The sequence below is a fragment of the Mauremys reevesii genome, linkage group 19 (assembly GCF_016161935.1).
Source record: "Mauremys reevesii isolate NIE-2019 linkage group 19, ASM1616193v1, whole genome shotgun sequence".
In the NCBI taxonomy this organism is placed as follows: domain Eukaryota; kingdom Metazoa; phylum Chordata; order Testudines; family Geoemydidae; genus Mauremys; species Mauremys reevesii.
The window spans coordinates 6,745,260-6,769,246 of NC_052641.1; the positions used below are offsets into that span (position 1 = coordinate 6,745,260).

At 49.5% G+C, this 23,987-nt stretch overlaps 1 long non-coding RNA gene across 1 annotated transcript; it reads left to right on the plus strand.

Annotated features, from left to right (window-relative positions):
- The first annotated feature begins 13,106 nt into the window (after positions 1-13,106).
- On the plus strand, positions 13,107-22,594 carry LOC120386681. The gene is made up of 3 exons (XR_005589862.1): positions 13,107-13,122; positions 19,754-19,785; positions 22,496-22,594. It is a non-coding gene; the product is annotated as an uncharacterized LOC120386681 (long non-coding RNA).
- The last annotated feature ends 1,393 nt before the right edge of the window (positions 22,595-23,987 follow it).

A 23,987-nucleotide genomic window follows, 5' to 3' on the forward strand; every position in this document is an offset into this window, starting at 1 on the left:
ATGGGGTGGGACCCCCACAGGATGACAGGGCTGCATCCAAGGGGACCAAATGCTTCCAGCACTGGGAAGTCAGGTGTCAGGGATGTGTGGGGGGGGAGTCTCTGGCCCAGCCCTGGAGCGCCCGCCCAGGGGCTGGAGGAAGCTGTGAGCAGCACCATGTGTGATGTGCACAGTAACTAGACGATTGCCGTGTGGCCACACGTGTTACAGGGAATGTTGGCGAGATGTAGGGGGCCAAAACGCAGCCCTCCCAGCACCTTTGAACAAGCCAAAAGCGAGGGAGCCGAGGCAGGCGCATGCTCTGGGACACCTGGGCAGGGAGTCAAGGCAGCAGCATCCCTGGCTGCAATTAGACTTTCCTGGCCTAGCGCCTCTCGGGAGTGTGGTCAGCTCCCCCTTTCCCCATACGAGAGTAGCTATAATCCAGTGCCGGGTTCCCTGGGCCCACAGGGAGCTGACACATCCAGAGGAAATGCTGTTCCCCCACCCCCCTGCCCCTGGGGCCCAGGTCACTGGGGGGGACCCTCTGCCCGCTCAGCATCCTGCAGAGGAGCCTTTACGGGGCGTTTGTTTTAACTCAGTGCATGCCTTTGTCCTTTGCAGAAGCAGCCAAGGGCTTGTATCCCACCGTCGGGGGGCCTCATGGCTGCCAGCTCCGCACAGGGACCCTGTTCCAAGTGCTTCTGGCCCAGTTTAGTCTCCCGGGGTTATTCTCTTTGAGGACTTTCGCCCTCAAAATCCTTTTCCTGTCACTAACTGAAATAGGCTTGTTGTGGGTGGGAAGCAAATCCGCTCTTCTCCCCCCAAACCTGTAACCAGGCTCTGCAGCTTTGATCACACTGCTGCCCTTCTGCCCTACACTGCAGTGTGGGTGGGGGGAGACCCGCAGGAACTGTGTGCAGGGAGCGTAGGGCCATGGGAAAGAGGCTGTCTAAACTGCTGGAAGAACAGCAGAAAGTAACCATAGTTGCAGGACAGGCTGTTTCAGCTGACTGGATCCAAGTAAATCCAATTAATCGCCTGGGGTCAGAGCGCTGACCCACTGCCAGACTGCAATAATTCCCTTGGCTGCCTCTTGTAAATTGGTCTCACGTGGTGTGGCTGGAGAGGAGAGGAGGATCCGATCAGAACAAACCGAATCCAAGGACTGAAAGCACCGCAGGCCAGCCCCTCCGCTGGTGTTTGGAGCACTATTGACTTCACTGGCAAAGGAGCTGTCCCCCAGTCGACCAGCTGCGTGGCCAGAGCCCAGCACTTCGTCATCAATTAACAAATCATCACTTAGGAACCATCTGAACACACACAAGCTGGTGGGCCAGCGGCTGCAATGTGCAGCGCTCCTCACTGGGGCAGAGGTGTCCTGGAGCTGGAGGCCCTGTTTGGTTTGGGAGAAGGAAACGGTGATTGTTGATTGTTTTCCTTAAAACTGGCCCAAGTCCCATGCAGGATCCCCAATCATTTGTCTCCCTGGTCAGGTTTCCCCTTACAAGATACATCAAGGAGGACCCACAGTGACAGTCCAACCCAGGATACACCTTTTAGCCAACATCAATATTGTTCAGAGGACTGTTCTGTAGGATGCAGAAGACAAGAAATATACCAGATTCTTCGAGGTATTGAGCTGCTTGGAGCAGTGTGCCAGTCATTTCACAATCCTCATGCCAGCGTGCCCAACTGCTTAGGGGTCCTATAAAGGCAGCCTGCCAGTCAGGCAGCGGCATAGACAGCTGCAGCAGCACAGGAGCCAGCAAACAGAGCTGTAAACAGGGGAGTTTCAGTGGGAGTTTACAGGGGAGACTTAGAGACCTAGGCAGAGGAACCGACAGGCTAGTGAAGGGAGTGGGTGGTGGTCTGCCAGTGTTCTGGTGCCTGTTGGGGGTTTGTTTTGGTTTTTGTTTCCTGGACTAACAGGATTTAGGTGGGAAGGCTATGACCGATACAGAGGCAGCAGTGAAAGACACAATGAGGATGACTGGATGTGGAAGCTGCGGGATGTACATGATCCTGGAGGGGGTACCTGATAAGAGTTTCGTCTGCATGAAGTGCCGCCTGATAGAGCTGGTGGAAGAAAAGATCCGAGGACTGGAGATGCAGGTGGAAACTCTGGTAGAGTGTAGAAGGGGGTTTGAGCGGATGATGGAGCAAAGACATGAGGAGGCTGAAGGGATAAGCTCAGACTTACAGATGGAAACAGGACCAAAGAATTCTGAGGGGAGACTGCTGGGTGAGGAAAGTGGACAGTGGAAGCATGTGACTAGAGAACCAGGCAGAGGAAAAGATGGGCCAGTGAAGGAGAAATAGAGCTCAGGAACAGGTTTGCAGAGTTGGAAAATGAAGAAGGGGCAGAGCAGGTGGTCGCTGAAGGTGAGAGGGCAAGGAAGAAGAGAAGAGCAGCTAGTCCTATAGGAAGAGAAGAGTCAATGGAGACAACACCAAACATGAGCCCCAGGAGGATATGGGATGGGTTGTGGAGGATTGCAAGGGTGAATAGGAATCGAGAAGACTTGCAGTCAGTGGGAGCAGGGGATAGACCAGAGAATCACACTGTCACCAGGAAAAGGCAGGTCTATGTGATTGGGGACTCCTTACTGAGAAGAATAGACAGGCCTGTAACCAGAGCTGATCCGGAGAACAGAAGGGTGTGCTGTCTGCCGGGTGCTAAGATACGGGATGTGGACCTGAGGCTGAAAAGGATCCTAACTGGAGCGGGAAAGAATCTGCTGATTGTCCTTCATGTGGGAACGAATGATACGGCTAGATTCTCGCTGGAACATATCAAGGGAGACTATGCCAGGCTGGGGAAGATGCTTAAGGAAATCGAGGCTCAGGTGATCTTCAGTGGGATTCTGCCTGTTCCTAGAGAAGGGCAACAAAGGTGTGAGAAGATTATGGTGATCAACAGATGGCTCAGACAGTGGTGCTATAAGGAGGGCTTTGGGATGTATGGCCACTGGGAGGCATTCATGGACAGAGGATTGTTCTCTCGGGATGGACTTCATCTGAGTAAGGCGGGAAATAGACTTCTAGGATGGAGGCTGGCACAACTGATTAAGAGAGCTTTAAACTAGGAATCTGGGGGAGATGGTTGGGAGATGTCCAGGTAATCTCCACACCGGAATTCAACATTGAGAGGGAAGAAAACAAAGTAAGAAGATGCAGCCATGGGCAGGAGAATGGACATACGGAGGAAGGGTAGTGTAGATACCAGTCTAATAGGTGATACTGGTGGTAGAATGTCTGTGCCTACCCGGGTAAAGAATGTCAGTGAAACCAAACGGCAAGAATTAAGATGTTTGTACACTAATGCAAGGAGTCTAGGTAACAAAATGGAGGAACTAGAGCTACTGGTGCAGGAAGTGAAACCGGATATTGTAGGGATAACAGAAACATGGTGGAACGGTAGTCATGACTGGAGTACAGGTATTGAAGGGTATGTGCTGTTTAGGAAAGACAGAAATAAAGGCAAAGGTGGTGGAGTAGCACTGTATATCAATGATGAGGTTAACTGTAGAATCATAGAATCTCAGGGTTGGAAGGGACCTCAGGAGGTATCTAGTCCAACCCCCTGCTCAAAGCAGGACCAATCCCCAACTAAATCATCCCAGCCAGGGCTTTGTCAAGCCTGACCTTAAAAACCTCTAAGGAAGGAGATTCCACCACCTCCCTAGGTAACCCATTCCAGTTCTTCACCACCCTACTAGTGAAAAAGTTTTTCCTAATGTCCAACCTAAACCTCCCCCTCTGCAACTTGAGACCATTACTCCTTGTTCTGTCATCTTCTACCACTGAGAACAGTCTAAATCCATCCTCTTTGGAACCCCCTTTCAGGTAGTTGAAAGCAGCTATCAAATCCCCCCTCATTCTTCTCTTCTGCAGGCTAAACAATCCCAGTTCCCTCAGCCTCTCCTCATAAGTCATGTGCTCCAGCCCCCTAATCATTTTTGTTGCCCTCCGCTGGACCCTCTCCAATTTATCCACATCCTTCTTGTAGTGTGGGACCCAAAACTGGACACAGTACTCCAAATGAGGCCTCACCAGTGCTGAATAGAGGGGAATGATCACGTCCCTCAATCTGCTGGAAATGCCCCTACTTATACAACCCAAAATGCCATTAGCCTTCTTGGCAACAAGGGCACACTGTTGACTCATATTCAGCTTTTCGTCCACCGTAACCCCTAGGTCCTTTTCTGCAGAACGGCTGCCCAGCCATTTGGTCCCTAGTCTGTAGCAGTGCATGGGATTCTTCCGTCCTAAGTGCAGGACTCTGCACTTGTCCTTGTTGAACCTCATCATATTTCTTTTGGCCCAATCCTCTAATTTGTAAAGAAATAAGTAGTGATGGAATGGATAAGACAGAGTCTGTCTGGGCAAAAATCACACTGGGAAAGAAAGCTACTAGAGCCTCTCCTGAGATAGTGCTTGGGGTGTGCTACAGACGGCCGGGATCTGATTTGGATATGGATAGAGACATCTTTAATATTTTTAATGAAGTAAACACTAATGGGGATTGTGTGATCATGGGAGACTAACTTCCCAGATATAGACTGGAGGACAAGTGCTAGTAATAATAATAGAGCTCAGATTTTCCTAGAGGTGGGTGATGCGATAGCTGATGGATTTCTTCACCAAGTAGTTGAAGAACCAACAAGAGGGGATGCCATTTTAGATTTGGTTTTGGTGAGTAGTGAGGACCTCATAGAAGAAATGGTTGTAGGGGACAACCTTGGTTCGAGTGATCATGAGCTAATTCAGTTCAAACTAAATGGAAGGATAAACAAAAATAGATCTGGGACTAGGGTTTTTGATTTCAAAAGGGCTAACTTTAAAGAATTAAGGAAATTAGTTAGGGAAGTGGATTGGACTGAAGAACTTGTGGATCTAAAGGCAGAGGAGGCCTGGAATTACTTCAAGTCAAAGTTGCAGAAACTATCAGAAGCCTGCATCCCAAGAAAGGGGAAAAAATTCATAGGCAGGAGTTGTAGACCAAGCTGGATGAGCAAGTGTCTCAGAGAGGTGATTAAGAAAAAGCAGAAAGCCTACTAAGAGTGGAAGATGGGAGGGATTAGCAAGGAAAGCTACCTTATTGAGGTCAGAACATGTAGGGATAAAGTGAGAAAGGCCAAAGCCATGTAGAGTTGGACCTTGCAAAGGGAATTAAAACCAATAGTAAAAGGTTCTGTAGCCATATAAATAAGAAGAAAACAATGAAAGAAGAAGTGGGACCACTAAACACTGAGGATGGAGTGGAGGTTAAGGATAATCTAGGCATGGCCCAATATCTAAACAAATACTTTGTCTCAGTCTGTAATGAGGCTAATGAGGAGCTTAGGGATAATGGTAGGATGACAAATGGGAATGAGGATATGGAGATAGATATTACCACATCCAAGGTAGAAGCCAAACGCAAACAGCTTAATGGGACTAAATCGGGGGGCCCAGATAATCTTCATCCAAGAATATTAAAGGAACTGGCACATGAAATTGCAAGCCCATTAGCAAGAATTTTTAATGAATCAGTAAATTCAGGGGTTGTACCGTACGACTGGAGAATTGCTAACATAGTTCCTATTTTTAAGAAAGGGGAAAAAAGTGATCCGAGTAACTATAGGCCTGTTAGTTTGACATCTGTAGTATGTAAGGTCTTGGAAAAATTTTTGAAGGAGAAAGTAGTTAAGGACATTGAGGTCAATGGTAATTGGGACAAAATACAACATGGTTTTACAAAAGATAGATCATGCCAAACCAACCTGATCTCCTTCTTTGAGAAGGTAACAGATTTTTTAGACGAAGGAAATGCAGTGGATCTAATTTACCTCGATTTCAGTAAGGCATTTGATACGGTTCCACATGGGGAATTGTTAGTTAAATTGGAAAAGATGGGGCTCAATATGAAAATTGAAAGGTGGATAAGGAACTGGTTAAAGGGAGACTACAACGTGTCGTACTGAAAGGTGAATTGTCAGGCTGGAGGGAGGTTACTAGTGGAGTTCCTCAGGGATCAGTTTTGGGACCAATCTTATTTAATCTTTTTATTACTGACCTTGGCACAAAAAGTGGGAATGTGCTAATAAAGTTTGCGGATGACACAAAGCTGGGAGGTAGTGCCAATACAGAGAAGGTCCAGGATATCATACAGGAAGATCTGGATGACCTTGTAAACTGGAGTAATAGTAATAAAATGAAATTTAATAGTGAAAAGTGCAAGGTCATGCATTTAGGGAGTAATAACAAGAATTTTAGTTATAAATTGGGAACAGATCAGTTGGAAGTAACAGAGGAGGAGAAGGATCTTGGAGTATTGGTTGATCACAGGATGACTATGAGCTGCCAATGTGATATGGCCATTAAAAAAGCTAATCTGATTTTAGGATGCATCAGGCAAGGTATTTCCAGCAAAGATAAGGAGGCGTTAGTACCATTATACAAGGCACTGGTGAGACCTCATCTGGAATATTGTGTGCAGTTCTGGTCTCCCATGTTTAAGAAGGATGAATTCATACTGGAACAGGTACAGAGAAGGGCTACTAGGATGATCCGAGGAATAGAAAACCTATCTTATGAAAGGAGACTCAAAGAGCTTGGCTTGTTTAGCCTTACCAAGAGAAGGTTGAGGGGGGATATGATTGCTCTTTATAAATATATCAGAGGGATAAATATCAGGGAGGGAGAGGAATTATTTAAGCTTAGTACCAATGTGGACACAAGAACAAATGGATATAAACTGGACACTAGGAAGTTTAGACTTGAAATTAGGCGAAGGTTTCTAATCATTAGAGGAGTGAAATTCTGGAACAGCCTTCCAAGGGGAGTAGTGGGGGCAAAAGACATATCTGGCTTTAAGACTAAGCTTGATAAGTTTATGGAGGGGATAGTATGATGGGTTAGCCTAATTTTGGCAATTAATTTGGCAACTGATCTTTGATTATCAGCAGGTAAGTATGCCCAGTGGTCTGTGATGGGATGTTAAATGGGGTGGGATCTGAGTTACTACAGAGAATTCTTTCCTGGGTGCTGGCTGGTGAGTCTTGCCCACATGCTCAGGGTTTAGCTGATCGCCATATTTGGAGTCGGGAAGGAATTTTCCTCCAGGGCAGATTGGCAGAGGCCCTGGAGGTTTTTTGCCTTCCTCTGCAGCATGGGACACGGGTTGCTTGCTGGAGGATTCTCTGCAGCTTGAGGTCTTCAAACCACAGTTTGAGGACTTCAATAACTCAGACATAGGTTAGGGGTTTGTTACAGGAGTGGGTGGGTGAGATTCTGTGGCCTGCATAGTGCAGGAGGTCAGACTAGATGTTCATAATAGTCCCTTCTGACCATAAAGTCTATGAGTCTATAAATCCTCGAACATCCATGCCACTCGGGAAAAGTCTGGATCCTAGCGCTCGCGGGTTTTGCACAGCTGTTTTTCTGTTTATCCCTTACAAATGATGATATCTGCATTTGGCAACATAAACCTTCTACATCTGATTCGCAGCTGAGATGCATTATTGTCTCTTGTCCTTTTGTAAGCTTCAGGATATTCCTTGTTCATTACGTCTTCTCCTTAGCTCCACTTCCATATGGCCAAATCCTCAATCCTGGCTCCGGTTTTACGTTGGCGAATCTCCCACGAGCTTTCACTCCTGAGTCAGGACTTCCCGATCCGACCCACTGGTGTAAGTGGAATTTGCAGGTGCTCAGTACCTTACAGGATCTGGGCCCTTATATTTTAGTACTGCCTATAAGACACTTCGGGCTGAGTTCTTGGATCTATCTGAGCTGTGCCTTGGAGGGGGAGGGAGAATGGTGGCTTGAAGCCATCTTAGTGTCTGTCTAGCCCTAGGGCTGGTTCTAAGTTACACTCAAAAGGCCATTCCAGCAGCCAGGGAAAGCAGGAGGGCATAAGCTCTCTGCCTGCAGCCCCTTTCCCCCCGGCCTCCCCATGCTTGGGAATTCCTGGGTAGCTGCTGAAGCCACGTTTCCCACCCCTTTGTACTACCACGTGGAGTAAAGGGGAAATCTCATAACCAGGAATTAGGCCATTGAGCTAGTCCTCTGTTGTCATGATGAGAACTGGCAACGAATTCTTACTCTTTGTTTACATGCCTGCAGCTTTCATCCACGACACATCACACGATCCATTGTCTACAGCCAAGTCCTAAGATACAACCGCATTTGCTCCAATCCCTCAGACAGAGACAAACACCTAAGGATCTCTATTAAACTACAATACCCACCTGCTGAAATGAAGAAACAGACTGACAGAGCCAGAAGGGTACCCAGAAGTCACCTACTCCAGGACAGACCCAATAAAGAAAGTAACAGACCACCACTAGTCGTCACTTTCAGCCCTCAACTAAAACCTCTCCAGTGCATCATCAAGGATCTACAACCTATCCTGAAGGACGATCCCTCACTCTCACAGATCTTGGGAGACAGGCCAGTCCTTGCTTACAGATAGCCCCCCAACCTGAAGCAAATACTCACCAGCAACCACACACCATACAACAAAAACTAACCCAGGAACCTATCCTTGCAACAAAGCCTGTTACCAACTCTGTCCCCGTATCTATTCAAGGGGTACCATCATAGGACCTAATCACATCAGCCACACCATCAGGGGCTCGTTCACCTGCACATCTACCAACGTGATATATGCCATCATGTGCCATCAATGCCCTCTGCCATGTACATTGGCCAAACCGGACAGTCTCTACGCAAAAGAATAAATGGACACAAATCAGACGTCAAGAATTATAACATTAAAAAACCAGTCGGAGAACACTTCACTCTCCCTGGTCACTCAATTAAAGACCTAAAAGTTGCAATACACAAACAAAAAAACAGACTTCAATGAGAAACTGCCGAACTGGAATTAATTTGCAAACTGGACGCCATTAAATTAGGCTTGAATAAATACTGGGAGTGGATGGGTCATTACACAAAGTAAAACTATTTCCCCATGCTAATTTTTCCCCTACTGTTACTCACACCTTCTTGCCAACTGTTGGAAATGGGCCATCCCGATTATCACGACAAAAGGTTTTTTTTCTCCTGCTGATAATAGCCCACCTTAATTGATTAGTCTCGTTATAGCTGGTATGGCAAGACCCATTTTTCCATGTTCTCTGTGTACATAGATATCTTCTTACTGTATTTTCCACTGCATGCATCCGATGAAGTGGGTTTTAGTCCACGAAAGCTTATGCTCAAATAAATTTGTTCATCTCTAAGGTGCCACAAGTACTCCTCATTCTTTTTGCTGATACAGACTAACACGGCTACCACTCTGAAATCTTTGTTTTCTAATACTTTTAACCAGTTTCTGACCCATCAGCGTTTTCCTTCTCACCCCATGACTACGGTGAGTGCCGCTCCACTGGAGCTGAAGGTATAACTTCCGGCTTGGGTAGACGTACCTGTGCTAGCTCTGATAGAGCTGGCGTGCTAAAAATAGGAGTGTAGCCACAGCGCCATGAGTGGCTGGAGGTGCAAGTCACCCTACACTCCCACCTGAAACCCTAGGTGTGTACTCGCCGTCCTGCTGCTCACCCCACCGTGGCTACACTCCTGTTTTTAGAAGAGCTAGTACAGGTATGAGCTGGGAATCGTACCTCCAGCTCTGGTGTCGACATACCCTTAGTTTCCTTAACAGCGCCCTGCAAGGGATTTATATTAGTTGCTTCTCCTTTATTGCAGTTTTCTTGACCTGCCCAGAGAATTCAAGTGGCTGGAAAGGCAGGATTCTCCTCTGTGGAAGCCCTACTGGTTTGTCCCCATCCTATCTTGTTCACCTCGGAGATTTACAAATTCTCTCTTTAGTTATTGCCACGTGTACTGCGGCAACGCTCGCTGCTCTGTGATTTCCGGGATCATCTTTAAAAAAAGATACTGAGGAGAAGTGCAACATTTGCTGCTGTCCAGGTCTCTGCTGTAGCCAGCAATTTCAACGAGATGGAATGAGATGGTAGCAACTCAACCACTTCATTCAGTTCCTGCCATCTGGGCCTGCTGTTCGATGGATCCGTTTGTTCCAGCCCCTCCTCTTGTAACACCTCAGCCCATGGCAGGGCCTCAGCTTTATTACCTACAAAAACAGACCTGGGGAAGTACTTCCTCAAAACCTCTGCGGGGAAGACTGATGCCAGGGAATCATTTAGATTCCCTGCAATGCCCTTATCCCCTGGGATTGCTTCCTTTACTCCTGCTGGCTCAGCAGACCCCCAGATTCTCTCCCAGGCTTCCTGCTTCTGATACACGTAAAATGCCCCTCAGGTCTAGCGTCCAGTCCTGGAGAACAGTAATGCAGCCTAACTGGTCACTCAAGCCGCAGTCCTTTGGCCTGCCAAGAGGACCTTGGTGCTTGCACCAGGTCTCCCATCCCTAGATCCAGGAGCAGGGCAGGCTTGTCTCATTGCCCAGGGGAGTTGAAATGCAGCCTGGGATGCTAGGTGGGCTGGGTTAGGCAGCAAAGCCTGCACAAGAGTCACACAGAGAGTGAATTGCTTCTGTTCATTAATTCACATGGAAGAATTCCCAGGTAAACACTTAACACCCGAAGGGATCCCAGCTAGAATACAGCCTATAAAGCTCCCTGTTACTGAGCTTTCATACAAGTGGGAGAAATAACCCTTGAAAACCCTCACGTAGACACACCAGCTAGTCCAGTGTAGCCCGGTGCGATGGTGCTGCTCTGCCCTGGTCACAACCCATGCTGGTAGGCATTGCAGAGGGGTTCTGTGGGTAGGGTGACCAGATGTCCCGATATTATTAGGACCATCCTGATATTAGGGGCTTTGTCTTATACAGGCAACTACACCCCCCTGCAACCCACCGCAAAAAAAACTGTGTCCCGATTTTTCACACTTGCTATCTGGTCAGCCTATCTGCAAGGAACATCTGTGGCTGCAGCCTCCATAGGGTGGATCTGTATATAGAAAAGGCCAACCCTTCCTGTCAGCTGCAATGGAGGTCAGCAGTGTGGACAGATTTAAGCTGAAGATCCTGCCTAACGTAATCTTTACAAGCTCTCACCATGGCCTTGTGGTTTCTCACTCTGACTCCGGAGTTTCCACTCATTGCATTTGTTTGTTATCTCTGTGTAAAGGGCCAGTGCTGCAGTCCTGCGGAGAAACACGACCTGCTAAGAGCATGTATTTCAATCAACGCCGTCCCTCAGCCCCCAAAACTCTGGAGCTTCTTTTCCTTTGCGGAGCCCTGCTCTTGGGATGCCACCCTGGCTGAGAATGCCATTATTGTGCCCGTTGGTGTTGGTGAAAGAGACACGCTTTCGAGCTGCACAGGAGCTCTTCCTCCGGTCACAGAGCTCAGTGTAACTCCAACACTGGCCTCTCACCAGCAGAAGTTGGCCCAATAAGATACATCACCTCACCCACCTTGTCTCTCCAATATCCTGGGAACGACCCGGCTACTTCAACACTGCAGAGAAGTGTTGTGCCGGCCAGTTAGAATTCCCATGATGTCTGATCATTCGTCAAGGTGTCAGATTTGATGTGGGTGCCATGCCCCCAAAGTTACACTCCACACACCCTGTCCCATGGATGAACTGTGCTGCGAGTAACCAAATTCCTGACCTGCCCTCCAGCTTCAGAATACATCACCCTCAGATTATCCAGTTTGGCTGACGTGAGCTTGGCACAAGTACAGGGAGCAAAGAGGGCTCCCCAGTCCCGAGACCCTGGTATAGCTAACGGCACAAGACAGAGCAAAGCCCATGAGGACAGATTCTAAGAGCTGCTGTAAGGGATATGGCGAGTGTCATCTGTGTTTGTGGTGCATGGGTTGACAACGCCTCTTTCGAGCCAGACATATCCCACGCTGGAGATGGGATGGGGGCAACTGGGTACAGACAGAAGCTATCTGGAGGAGCTGCCTTCCTATGAGAAGCTTAGGTTCTGCTGTTTATCTCTTGGGGGAAATCGTGCCGGTTTTAAATCATTACGTTCTCTATTCCTTCAAGCTGGAACTCAGATCCTTCGCCTGCTGCTGCCTTTGAATCATAGAATCTCAGGGTTGGAAGGGACCTCAGGAGGTATCTAGTCCAACCCCCTGCTCCTAGCCCCCAGGCTGAGCTCAGCAAGTTCATTCCTGACTCGGGAGGTACTGGGATTCCATCCAAAAGAACAAAGGCAACAAACAACTGGTGGGTGTAGCATTTTCCAACAAGCCCCCAGGGGAGGCAGCTTCAGCACTGCGCATGGGAAATCCTACGCGGCCCCACTTTGCTGACTGACTGGCATTGTGTGGTGTTGCTTTCATGTATTTAAACAGGGACTCTGAAAGACAGCCAAAGAGCAATCGCACCCTCAGAGGAGGCCTTTGGAGCTGAGGCGTCTCTGAGCTCCACTGCATCTGTGCATTAACAGGCAGAGTCTTGTCCCCATTGGTGTAAAAATCCCACTGCTTACACCAGTGCACTTTTGCTGAGCCCCAGGAGTCACCTGCAGCTCTTTAGTGGAATCAATGGAACAAAATGTCTCTTTCAATCCCCAGCAAACAAGAGCAGAGTTAGAGGGTGAACTCTGTTTTGTGAATGCAGAGGTAAAGCAATGGCACAATACAAATGGTCATTGATAAATTATTTCCTTCTGCTATCTTGCTTCCCACAGGTGGGCCCTGCCAAGGGATAAAGGAGAAATGAGATTATTGAGTGAACGCCTAGTTAATCCTTCGTTCCAACTATTGCTTTGGACTAACCGAGCCTTTTAAGATATATCTGTACTTTTGTAACGGAGACAGCAGAAACAAAGAGGCCGAGTTCATTCGTGGGAGAATGGAGAGGGATTGTTCCCTGATGAGAATGTTAACAGGGTGTCACTCCTCGTAACGGGCACAGAGTTACTGCAGGTGTAAACAGGGACAATTCCAGAGGCATCTGCCCCTGATTGCACCTCCAGGGAACTCGACCTATTGTGCGTAGTTCAGGTTGGGGTGAACGGTTCTGATAGCTACTGAATCTTCATTCAGGTTTGCAATTCTGTGGTGATGGAGACTTTCCTTCCTTGGTGCAGAGTGTCAACTGGTGTGAGATCACTTCACCTGCCCCTGAAACACAGCCTCTGAAAGGGAACGCAGCAGCTCTTTGAGGGCAAATGTCACCCCGTGCAGAGGAGCCAGCACCAGGTCTATACAACACTTCTGTTTTATTTAAACCCTCCAAAGGGAAAATTGTATTTTCTGGGCAATTGGAGGGCAGACTGAGACAACAGGCTTGAGAGGGGTCTGGCCAGCAGCCAGTGCGACCCAAAGGCTGGATGGCTCTTGCAAAGGATCAGCCTTCAACTTCAGGCCTCGGTAGGGCCCTCCATTTTTGAAAGTGACTAGTGAATTTGGGTGCCCAACGGACATGGGATGTGCTGGGTCCTGATTGTGTAGCTGGGGAGCAAGAATTGGCCCAACCCTTCCCCGTTGAAAAGCTTTAAATGGAGGCATTCCTTGGGGAGTCTACTGTTCGTTAATCACGGCCACCTGTGTGCTATGGTGTTCAGACCCAAGCACGTACCCCGCGCCCCACTGCAAACTTTCTGTGCACCCCCTGGAGCTGCCAGTGCAGCAAGGCAAGCAGGGGAACTGGAAGTGCAGAGAAGAAAGGCTCCCACAGCCCAGATCAAAACAGAGACGGAAGATCAAGGAAAGGGAAGTGGGGCCTGAGTAAATTCACTGTTGTCCATCGTGGGAGAGCCTGCAAAATGCTCTTTCATTTTGCATCTAAATGTCAAGCTGGGTGCAGAGACAGGGGGTGGGGGAGTTCTACTGCAACGGCATCTCTGCTCCCCCTTCAGCTGTGCTTTCCCCTCCCTCCCTAGCCTGGCGGGCACTGTGCCCAACTCAAAGGCATTTTCTTTCTCCCTATGTTTATCCCCTTCTAAAATAATACCATAGCGCCGCCCTTCAAGCTGCTGCCCGCTCCTGCTGTCTAATAGCTGAGCATTTCCCTGCCGTGTAGCGCTGTCTCAGGAACGCTGCTTTCAGGCAGGGCGCGGATAGCTAGTGGGTTTCTAGAGATTTGTTCTGAGCAGGGCTCTGCAGGGCTGGAGCATGGGGAAGAGACCAGGATTGATGGGGAAGGGAGTTCCTTCCTGAACTGGCCATCATCTCATGTCCTGACTTAACCCCTGCTGACCTCACTGACGCCAACGGAGAAGGCCTGGATGGAACTGGGGGCAGGATTTGACCCACAATGCATTGCAAATTTCTTCAGCTATTGTTCCAGGGCAGAAAGGAATGGGAGGAGCCTCAGGGTTTGCAGAAATCTATTTGAACCAATTTTGCCTGACCCTTGCTATGTACCTGCCCCACATGGCCGCCCACCCAGCACAAGGCTTTATCTAGGAGATGGACCGGAGCAGCAACGGTCATGTCCAGATTTGGATTTGAATCTTCCTGATGGACAGGAGGGCTGGAGGTGGTTCTGCCTCTTACAGGGAGAGTCTTGAAGTGGGATTCCCATACTCCTCGCAGCCACTATGGGTTCTGGGCTGAGCTCCAGAGAGAAATCTCAGTCCCAGAGCTCTGATTCTGGGTCCCTAGAGAACAGGGGAGTTCTGAGTCACTGTTCTGTTCCATACCCATCTTGTTTGCAGTGTTGTTGTAGCCATGGTCGGCCTCACCCACCCTGTCTCTCTGCACCCATCTTGCCATTTAGATGCGAAAAGAAAGAGCATTTGGCAAGCCCTCGCCCTACCGACAGCGTTCCCTATTTACTCACACCCCAGTTCTCTTTCCTTGATCTTCCACCTCTATTTCAATCTGACCTCTGGAAGCCTTTCTACTCAGCACTTCCAGTTCCCCTTGGGGCACTGCTTGCCTCACTGCACTGGCAGCTCCAGAGGGTGCACAGAAAGTTTAACACAAACACTGGCAAAACACAGTTGTCAAGGTCACCCAGGGAGCACTGCACTGCGCCAACCAAAGACACGTTCAGTTTGAGATAGAGACCTCAGCAGCCCAGCCCGTCAGCAGCTTTCTGTGCCTAGTAGGCATCCCTATAAAATCTTGTTCCAGCTGGAACGCTGGATACATTCTTGGGGCAGGGGGAAGGAAATTAGTCACCTTACTGCTGGTTACTGCACCAGAAACTGTGCAAAACATACCTGCAGCCCTGTCCTGCATTAGCTACATCACGACATCCTATGGTCATTTCAGGAGGAATGTCAGAAAATCACGGCAACACAGGCTGGAACAACAGACGGACTGGCAGCAAAGTTGTTAATTATAAAGGCAACATCCTCAGTCTTGGGTCTTTAATGTTAGGCACCCAGATAAGTAGCTAATTTTCAAATGGGCCATGCGCCCAGAGTTGCTATCGAAGTATATGGGAGCGCTACGCAAATCTCACCTCTGAAAATTCAGTCACTGATCTAGATGCCTAAATATTGTTCAACACCCAAGTGTGAGCTTCTTGGCCAAAGTTTTGTTTGTTCAATTTCTTTAAAAATTCAATATTATCCAGGACTGGATGGCACTATGGAGTCTGAACGGGGGGTGGGGGGGAGGGTCACCAGTTGTGATCGAGCCCGGCTTTGCAGTGACTGACGAACGAGATGGCTACCATCTCCCTAGGCATTTCTATGATGCCCACTATGTGGCACCTGGTAGCCTGACCCAGTTAGTAAAGTGGACATGCAAAGCTAATGGCAGGTTAGTGACCAACATGGAATGAGCTGGTGGCTCCACTCCACTTCCTCCTGGGCCACTGGACCCTTCAGTGGCAGCCCCCACACAGAAGCCACGGACTGACGGAGAGTGAGTCTGAACCACCCTCTTAGCCTGGAATGGTGCCTCAAGGCCAGATTGAGGCTCATTGGTAGAAAAAGCATATGTGACCGCCGCCATTTTGGCCAACACACTGGGCATTGAACCAGGACCTCCAGAGCTAAAAGCATGGGCAGCTCACTTGAGCTGAAGAGCAGCTGGAATTATAACAGATTCCTATCCCCAGGGCTTGGGCGCCGAGCACTCCGGCCTCGATCCAGCGAAGCACTTCGGCGCGTGCTCCCCTGTAAACACGCGAGTGGAGCCATTGCCGGTGTTTGCATTTGGAGGGAAGCCCATCCCCCAGTACACTTAGTACAGGACCGGAGCACTCAGCACGCTGCAGGATTGAGCCCTTTGGTAGACATTTACTGAATGGGCTCCAGGAATAGGCCCATTTCTCATACGGGAAGCACCGCCCCAACATATTCTCTGTCTCTCGTTATCACTCACATCCTCCAGCACAGAAAACGTAGCCCAGTGCAGAATTGGAGATGGCGCCCATGGGCCTGTGTTGGTTTTCTAATTGCAGGATCCTGCCGGTGCTACGAATCAGGAGCCGTTCTTGTAAACGCTCACTGCTAAGCACAGCAAGTGATTTCATTTCTGTCAAGAGGGCTACTCACAGAAAGCACTACAGAGGGAATCCTGGCCCTACGGAAGCCAAGGGGAGTTTTGCTACCAGAGCCAAGATTTCACCCTATGGCTCAGTAATAAGATCAGATCTTCAAAAGGTATTTAGGCACCTAACTCCTATTGACTTCAATGGGATTAAGGAACCTAAATATAGGATCTGGGCCTAAATGTTCAAAGGATCGTGCCCCCAAGTTAACACCACCTGGATTCTCTCCCCAGTGGTGTTTTACCCAGTATACAGTGAAACCCCGCTATAACGCGATGTTTGGGGTCCAAAAAATTCCATCGCGATAAATGCGGGGTCGCGGTATAGCGGGGTTTCAAGCCGGTCAGTTTAAGTCAGTGGTCCCCAATGCGGTGCATTGATGTGTACCGCCTAGTGCCTAGTGCCCAGCAGGGGAGAGAAGCCACGGCCCCACGCCTGCCAGGGACAGAGAACTCCAGGGCTGTGGGCGCCGGTGCTCTCTGTCCGCGGCAGGTGCAGGGCCGTGGCTTCCCTCCAGCCTTCCGGGGACAGAGAGCACCGGCACCTGCAGTCCCAGAGAAGCCAGAGAGAAGCCGCGGCCCCGCGCCTTCCGGGGACAGAGAGCACCGGCGCCTGCAGCTCTGGAGTTCTCTGTCCCCAGCAGGTGCGGAGCCGCGGTTTCTCTACCCTGCTGGGCACTAGGCGGGGGCGCATCAATGTCCCGACGGGCACCATCGCATTGGGGACCACTGGTATTAGGCCTTAAAGGGGAGCCAACTTATGATCGCGTTATATGCGATTTCGCGTTATGGCGGGGCACGTTATTGCGAGGTTTGACTGTATTTAAAAATAAAATTTAGACTTGAGAGGATCAAGGTAATTTTATAACATGGATCATCTTCCCAGATGCCTGTGTTTCTTTCCCTCTCTTTGGAGATGACAGACATGTCTGCGTGGATCCATCCTCTTTCCTTTCTAATCCTGATTCATTCCAGGATCTCACAGGTCAGCCTGTGTGAGTGTTTTCCAGGGGAAGGGGATGGGGGCAGTGTGGTGATGTTACTTGTGTTGGACTGGACAGTTGTAGAAAGCAGATTATATAGATACTGCAAGTGTGTAGAGGTGTGCAGGGTGCCGCACAGACGTGTGACAGAAAACCTAATAAAAAACAATTCTAATAAAACCCGGCAGGACTCAGACTGAGGAATGTTATGGGACCAAGAGGGATCATGCTATAAAAGGACAAAGCGTTTCAGAGTTTGCTTAAAAGTGGGGAAGGAACAGCTGCCAAGGGGGAATGAGTCCTCACCACAGAGTCATCACAGCAAAGGCCTGTTACCTGCTGACCTGGGGATCCCTGAGAGGCAGGTGGATGTGTGCACACGGATACCACTTAGCATATGGCTCAAGCAGCAGACTGCAGACAAACCCCTTAGGGTTGCCAACCCTCCAAGATTGACCTGGAGTCTCCAGGAATTAAAGATTAATCTTCAATTAAAGATTATGTCATGTGATGAAACCTCCAGGAATACATCCAACCAAAATTGGCAACTTTACATGCACCACGCCCCCAGCAGAGCTGCTCAGGGCTTTAAAAAGCAGCAGACCAGTGGCACAATTCTACATCCTGCCAGCTGCCCCTGATGCCTGGGCCCTGCCCAACCTGTAGGTGGCCCCTCTGTTGAAACAGGCAGCTCTGAGCCCAACAGGCGGATGGTGTTTGAAGTGGGCGAGGCTCCTGGCTCCCACGCCCCCAGTCCTTTCCGTATATTTCCCTAATCCCGGGAGGGGTTGGGGATTGCAGGGCCAACCTCCCATCTCTCCTTCCCCCCTTGCACCCTGCTGTGTGCAGCTGTGAAGCATAAATAAAGAAGGGCTCCTTAGCTTCAAGCAGCTCTTGGAACGGCCAGAGTCCCAAGTGATGAGGGAGCACGTGAACCGAGGCTGGGGCCTGCTCTCAGAAATACATCTGGGTCCTTACTGACTAGTCTCTCCAACCGGCTAGTTTGGAGCTGCAGAATTCTTTAATCAGAGTGTGTGTGTGTGTGTGTGTGTGTACACGCATGTATGTATGACTGTGCCCAGGCACTTGCATGTGTGTCTGTACATGCCTTTGCCCAGGTGTATATGTGTCTGCATGTTCCTGTGTATGCACCCGTGTTGATGTGCATGTGTGCCCATGCTGGGAGTGCTTGTATTCACACGCGCATGCGTTCAGGTGTTTGGGTGCTTGTGGGCACTCGTGTACCAGTGTTTGTGCGGAGGTGTTCATGTGTTCACACATATGTACAGATGAGTGTGCACATGCAATCTTGCATGTCTATGCACTTGTGTTCCTCACTGTGTTTGTGCTGGTGTGCATGCCTACACAACTGGTTGAGTGGGTGTCCTGTGTGCGCACACAACTGTTTGTGTATGTGTGGCTGGGCTTGTGTGAGCATGTTTCCGTGTGTGCCCCTGCGCTCGTGCAGGTCTGTTCATTGATTGCACCTGTGCGTGTGTCTGTCCATGTCTGTTTGTGCACACGCCCACAAGCCCCGCTTTCCAGAGCCTTTGAGAAAATGGCCAACTGGACAGAATGCCTCCTCGCCGAGCAGGACTGCGGCGTTGTCCTAGTAACTAACCGCAGGATCAGTGTTGCCTTGGAGAGTGGAGGGAACAACACAAAGAAAACCCAGGCACCCGAGCTTGCTGGGCTGTAGCCAGGGCAGTTGGATTCCTGCAGTCCAGCACTCCGGGCTCGTCCTCTGCAATGTGCATGGTGTGACGAGCAGGCAAATGCCCCCTGAAAGCAGAGGAGACGGGGGATGAGCTCACTGCTTGGGAAGAGAATCTGCCTGAAAAGGCAGATCTCGAGCATCTCTCTGAGGCACATGCCCGGCCCCAGGCCCATAGTATCTGAGCCCCTCACAATACACCTCTACCCCGATATAACACGGCCCGATATAACACGAATTCGGATATAACGCGGTAAAGCTGCACTCCGGAGGCGGGCGGGGCAGCGCGCTCCGGCGGCTCAAAGCAAGTTCGCTATAATGCGGTTTCACCTCTAACGCGGTAAGATTTTTTGGCTCCCGAGGACAGCGTTATATCGAAGTAGAGGTGTATTTGTAATGCATTTACCCTCACACACACCCCGTGTGGCAGGGCAGTACGGCTGAGAAACTGAGGCACAGAGAGGCTAACTGACCTGTCCAAAGCCACGCAGGGCAGCTGTGGTGGGAGCAGGGAATTAAACCCAGGCCTGCCAACTCCTGGGTGCTCTAACCACTGGGCCATTCTTCCAGCCAGAGGAGGAGCCAGAACAACTAGCTGTCTCTGAAGGTGTGAAAACCCCACACCCATCTAAGCTGGGATAATTTTCTCTCTCTCAAATATTGTCTCTTCCACTCCCCTTAGGTTCTGTCCCAGCAGAGGCGCAGGGGAGCAAGGTAAGACCCCAGGTCCGCCCACTCCACCAGCTCCCAACCCAGGGCCCTAGAGGGCTGTTAAAGGGTCCAGACCACTCGCTGATCCACCCCAAATTATACTGCCCCGGGTCACTTCCTACCATGCTGTGGCTCCTCTGTAATTAGAAAGTTGGCAACCCTACAAAAGCGCAAAAAAACAAACACCCCTGCTCCACCCCTGCCCCTTCTCCAATGCTCCACCCCCGCTTGTTCCACCCCCCCTCCCTCCATCCCTCGCTCTCCCCCACCCTCACTCACTTTCACTGGGCTGGGGCAGGGGGTTGGGGGGCAGGGTGTGGTGGTGAGGGCTCCGGCTGGGGGTGGGGGCTCTGGGGTGAGGCTGGGGATGAGAGGTTTCGGGTGCGGGAGGGGGCTCCGGGCTGGGGGCTCTGAGGGGGGACCAGAAATGAGGGGTTCAGGGTGAGGGAGGGGGTTCCAGGCTGTGGTAGGGGGTTGGGGTGCAGGAGGAGGGCAAGGTCTCTGGCTGGGGGTGCGAGCTCTGGGGTGGGGCTGAGTATGAGGGGTTTGGGGCGTAGGAGGGGTCTCTGGGCTGAGGCTGGGAGTTGGGGTGCAGAGGGGACTTGGGGTCCCATTGGCACATACCACTGCTACCAGGAAGCAGCCGCCAGGTCCCTGTGGCCCCTAGGCACGTGGGCGGCCAGGAAGTCGCCACGCACTGCCCTTGTGCACAGGCATTGCCCCTGCAGCTCTCACTGGCCACAGGTTCCTGGCCCATGGGAGCTGCGGAGCCGGCACTCGAGGAGGGGGCAGTGCGTGGAGTCTCCCTGGCCGCCCATGCACCTAGGGGCCATAGGGGCCTGGCGGTATCTCCACCTAATCGGTCAGTGGACAGTGTCCCATTCTTCCCAGTCCCTTTTGAGTTTCCAGCTCCCACCGTGGTGGGGGGAGGGAATGTGGATCACGGCTTCCAGAGTAGCCTTAGGAATGCTGCAGCCACTCCTCTCACTGCTCCAGGTGCCAGTCTGCAGCCCCTGGGCTAACACTCCCTCCATCTGACTGGAGCAAGCTGCTGCAGGGCAGGGCCTTCCTGGCCCAGTACTGCCTGTGCCGTGCCCTGGTTTAGCATGGGGTCTGTAAACCCCATCACCACATCCCACAATCACATTAGCCTTGTTTGCAACCACACCACGTTGTTGACTCATATTCAGTTTGTGATCTGCTATAACTCCCAGTTCCTCAGCAGTATGACCACCTCGCCCGTTAGTTCCCGTTCTGGAGTTCTGCTTTCCAAGGGGAAGTACTTTGCACTTGTCTTTATTCAATTTCATCCTAATGGATTCAGACCAGTTCTCCACTTTGTCAAGGTCATTGTGAATTCTAATCCTGTCCTCCAAAGAGCTTGCAACCCCTCCCAGCTTGGTGTCATCCACAGATTTTTTTAAGCAAACTCTGCACTCCATTATCTAAGTCATTAGTGAATATATTGATTAGTTCCCGAGCCAGGACTGAGTCTCACAGGACCCTACTACATACGCCTTCCCAGTTTAACAGCAAATCATTGAGAACTACTCTGTCTACATTCTTTCAGCCAGCTGTGCACTCACCTTACAGTAATTCCATCTAGACCACACAGTCCTAATTTGCTAATGAGACTGTCCTGTGGGACTCTGCCAAGAGCCTTTCTAAATTCAGTATGAAAACAAAATTTTAAAGGTTGAAGTTGGATCAAAATGTCTTGATTTTATCAAAATGTTTCCAGAAAAACTAAGTTTCCAAAACTTTTTGTTGTTCCATTTCAGAACAGAAAAAGTGTTAAAAAAAACCACAGGATTTCCCACAAAATGGAAAACCGGATTCCTGCTCAGCTGTAGCTATGTCTGTTGCACTCCCACCTAGAGAGCTTTAGCACCTCATACTTTTAGCTCTGGAGTTCAGTTCCATTCCTGGCCCTAGATGCTGGCTGACCCATAAACACGTTACTTCCTGGCCTCCACTGGGTGGGAACTAACACAACCAGGACGATAAGTGCTGGGACTAGGGCTGGGGGGTGCTGCCACACCCCATGGCTTGAAGTGGATTCCATCATACACAGGGTTTCCAGAAGTTAAAAATCATGAAACACTTTCATTCATTCACACACACAGAATAACCCAGTCTTTTAAACAGGGGCGGCTCCAGGCCCCAGCACGCCAAGCACGTGCTTCGGGCGGCAAGCCGTGGGGGGCGCTCTGCGGGCGCTGCGAGGGCGGCAGGCAGGCTGCCTCCGCAGCTTGCCTGCGGAGGGTCCGCGGCTTCGGTGGACCTCCTGCAGGCAAAACCACTGGAGGCAGCCTGCCTGCCGTGCTTGGGGCGGCAAAATCCCTAGAGCCGCCCCTGCTTTTAAAGGTAACATGACAAAACAGAGCATGAGAATAAGAATTGGTCTGGATTTTTAGGGACATTTTAACAAATGTTTGAAATATTTTTTTTAGTGAAACAGTTTTGTATTCGTTCTTTGTTAGCTGCCATGCATGGGCAGGAGTAAAGGTGTGTCCTACAGAAAAACTCCCCAAACTCCTGAAGCACTAGGTTACTCCTTTTTCCAAATTTTTCTAATCACTTTTCACAGGGAGGTCAGAACTAGCACATAAGATTGGCAAAGGGGTTAGGAGGAGGAGGAGTAGATGTACAGGGAAAATATTTCTGACTGAGATGGCAAGCACTGTAACAATCAAAATCCTTGTTTTTACAGCCTTTAGCGAGATGTTGTAGAATTGCCGCAAAAGCAACGAGAACTTTTCTTTGCTAGACTACCCAAGACATCCACTGGACCTTAAATTAAGAGCTGAGACTAAACATGAAATTTAAAAAGAATGATGGGGGAAGGAGCAGGGCGAACGCAAAGTCACGGGCCATCCTGCATAGCCACACTGGTGCAAAAGTTCAAGCCCAAACTTTAAAAAAAAAAAAAAAATGATAAAATTCCCTGTAATATAATCAAAATGCTTCACCATTTTGTAGCAATATTTTATAGAGCTACCTGCAAAACATTTTCCCACATTGAGGAGGCCCCAATGAATTAATTGTCCTGCGCCTATGCAAATCTCTACTTTGCAGAGTGCCTTTAAAACTGTAAACTTTGTCTCCACTTCTCAGACACATTTTGGTTTTGTCTTAACCAGAGAGGAAGAGGTCTAGTGAAATAACGCTCACAATACAACATTTAAAAGATTACAAAGATGGGACATAGGTCTCTTCAGAGGTTCATCATTTGTAAATTGTGCAGAAAGCGCTCTCAGCTGAGGATTTTACAATAATAAATAAATACAATTTAAAAGGCAAACGTCATAGCTTGGTGACTGCATGAAATCAGAAATAAGGTGGTAGCCTCGGATACTGTTATCAGAAGAAACAGCCCCAAGCCTACGTGCTCCTCCCCTGTATTTCCTGACTTGTTTTAAATCGAAAGCTGCCATATTCTTCTCCTAAACATGCTGTTTTCAATCAGATTAAATAAACTCTCCAAATGTTTAGAGGCGCATTGATAACTGACTGAAATCTTTTTTTAGGGAAACAGTGTTTTATCTAGTCTTGGTTCATTGTTATGGGTGAGCATGGGCAAGTGTTTGTAACACTGAAACTCTCCCCAGCTTCAGGAGACGTTGTCTCGCTTATCACTTTTTGAATGGGTTATCGGAACTAGTACATAAATGACATTAACAAAACCAGTGGGGGGATTGTGCGCATGGTGCTATTTTGGAACAGCAATTGCAAATTTTTTGTGTTGATCATCACATTCCAGGGGCCCTAAAGAATTATTTGTTCTGTTCTTATGACATTTTACTTTTACACAAGCCATAACCCCAGATACTTTAGAGTGTTAAATAGTACAAGGGTACGTCCAGACTACCCGCCGTATCAGCAGGTAGCGATCGATCCCCGAACATGCTCCTCGTTGACTCCAGAACTCCACCAGAGCGAGCGGCGGTAGCGGAGTCGACGGGGGAGCCACAGCCGTTGATCCCGCGCCGTGAGGATGGGAGGTAAGTTGGAATAAGATACGTCGACTTCAGCTACGGTATTCACATAGCTGAAGTTGCATATCTTACATTAATACCCCCTCCCGGTGTAGACCAGGCCCAAGAGGGTAGAGGAGAGACCTGAGAAATGATTGAAAACAGAGGCACTATGATGACTAAATGCCTTAATGCAGAGGGACTAGGGGGAAATTAAAAGGCACCGCT